Here is a 2500-nt window from a genome sequence, read left to right as displayed (position 1 = left end):
TATGTTTATTGACCCGCACCGCTAGTAAGCAAATGCTAGTCGCCCCGCAGCGTTACAAGGGCACGAGTTTTTCCGAGGAGGGACGGGCATGGGTTTTTGACTAGCTACGCTAGCCACCCCACCATGCCTGGGCGTGAGAAAGAGGGAGAAATTTTGCCTTACCATGACCAAGACAGTGTTTGGCCAAGACGAGGCATGAACAAACGTTGAACTGCATGCTTGGCCTGTGCCTGCCCAAGTCACGAACGGCAAGACGACCCCCTCTTTCCCACGCTGGGGGATTGGCTGGGCTTTCGACGGGACGTGGAAAATATGAATCAATCCTACTCTTGCATGACGAGGACAAAGTTTGGCCAAGACGAGGCATGAACAAATGTTGAACTGCATGTTTGGCCTGTGCCTGCCCAAGTCAAGAACAGCAAGATTTCCCCCTATTTCCCACCAAATCTGCCCCAAATTCATCAAAAAGATCTGAATTTATCAAAAAAATTTGATGAAAACAGCTCAAATTGATGAAAATGGGGCAGATTTGGGGGGAGCAGCTTGTTACCAGGGGCCTGGGGGTGCCTGGGCGCGCCCCAGACAGTCCCCCAGCCATGCCCAGCCATACCCAGTCAAGGTGCTCCCCCTATATATGTCTGATGTGCCATTTCCAGTTTTGTAGAAAAAGGGGTGAATTTTCCCTGCAGGCATAAAGTCCCGAAAATGTGACCTAGAGGTTGAATTTTTCCGCGATTTTTTGCAGGCATGTTAGGGACATAAAAACAACATCTCACACAAAAAATTAGAATTTTCCGACGAGGGACGGATTAAATATGAATTTTTGACGCGTCAAAAACTCAAGAAACCAAAAAATCAAAACATCGACCTAGAGATCGAATTTTGAGCTAGTTTTTTGCAGACACCTCAATAAAAATACATCTAGAGGGTCTGGAAAGTTTCGTGGCAAACCGACAACGTTTCGATTTATTTTGATTTTTCGACCGAAACGCGCAAAAATCGCAATTTTTTTTCAAACGAGCACCCATCAACGGGACAAATCTTGTTCCCAAAAAATTCAGGCATGTTTGGGACATCATTAGAGCCTCCCTCAAGAAATTTTGGCGATTTTGCACGCGGGATTCGTTAATTACGAATTTTTAAGCGTCAAAACGTCAAGAAGTCACGACCCGGCCGCGCTAGTCGACCTAGAATTCGAATTTTGAGCTAGTTTTTTGCAGACACCTCAATAAAAATACATCTAGAGGGTCTGGAAAGTTTCGTGGCAAACCGACGTCGTTTCGATTTATTTTGATTTTTCGACCGAAACGCGCAAAAATCGCAATTTTTTTTCAAACGAGCACCCATCAACGGGACAAATCTTGTTCCCAAAAAATTCAGGCATGTTTGGGACATCATTAGAGCCTCCCTCAAGAAATTTTGGCGATTTTGCACGCGGGATTCGTTAACTACGAATGTTTTGAGCGTCGATAGCCGAAGAAACGAAAAAAACAACCCCGTTTTGCCTCCCGAATTGCAAAATGCCGCCTTGCCCTGGCTTGGCATGGGCACGGGAAGGTCGAGTCCCAGCCGTGAACAAAAATTTCAATCGGTATGACCTTAATAATACGGGTGCGCAGGCGCGCGCGCGCACGCGCGAGGAATTTTGGCCTACGGGACCCCTCCCGACGTGGTTTGGCCTGAGCACGGGGCTCCCGACGTGATTTGGCCTGCCGAGTCCCAGGCATGGGCAAAAATTTCAATCGGCAGCGCGCTAGAGATTTTTGCCTACGAATTCCCTCCCGACGTGACTTGGCCTGTGGCTGCCCAGCTCAAGAACAGCACCTCTTTCCCACCAAATCCCCCCCAAATTCATCAAAAGATCCGAATTTATCAAAAAGATTTGATGAAAACGGCTCAAATTGATGAAAATGGGGCATATTTGCTTGTTGGGCAGTGGCTGGGGGTGCCTGGGCGCCCCCCAGACAGCCCCCAGCCATGCCCAGCCATGCCCCAACAAGCAGCTCCCCCTATATATGTCTGATGTGCCATTTCCAGTTTTGTAGAAAAAGGGGTTAATTTTCCCTGCAGGCATAAAGTCCCGAAAATGTGACCTAGAGGTTGAGTTTTTCCGCGATTTTTTGCAGGCATGTTAGGGACATAAAAACAACATCTCCCACAAAAAATTAGAATTTTCCGACGAGGGACGGATTAAATATGAATTTTTTACGCGCCAAAAACTCAAGAAAACGAAAAATCAAAACATCGACCTAGAGATCGAATTTTGAGCTGGTTTTTTGCAGACACCTCACTAAAAATACATCTAGAGGGTCTGGAAAGTTTCGTGGCAAACCGACAACGTTCCGATTTATTTTGATTTTTCGACCGAAACGCGCAAAAATCGCAATTTTTTTTCAAAGGAGCACCCATCAACGGGACAAATCTTGCTCCCAAAAAATTCAGGCGTGTTTGGGACATCATGAGGGCCTCCCCCAAGAAATTTTGGCGAATTTGCACGCGG

Source organism: Medicago sativa, chromosome 6 (genome assembly GCF_051527215.1).
Source record: "Medicago sativa cultivar Bolivia chromosome 6, Bolivia_mono, whole genome shotgun sequence".
Lineage (NCBI taxonomy): Eukaryota > Viridiplantae > Streptophyta > Magnoliopsida > Fabales > Fabaceae > Medicago > Medicago sativa.
The sequence above is the reverse complement of the archived record's forward strand: the minus strand, read 5'-3'. Positions refer to the sequence as shown.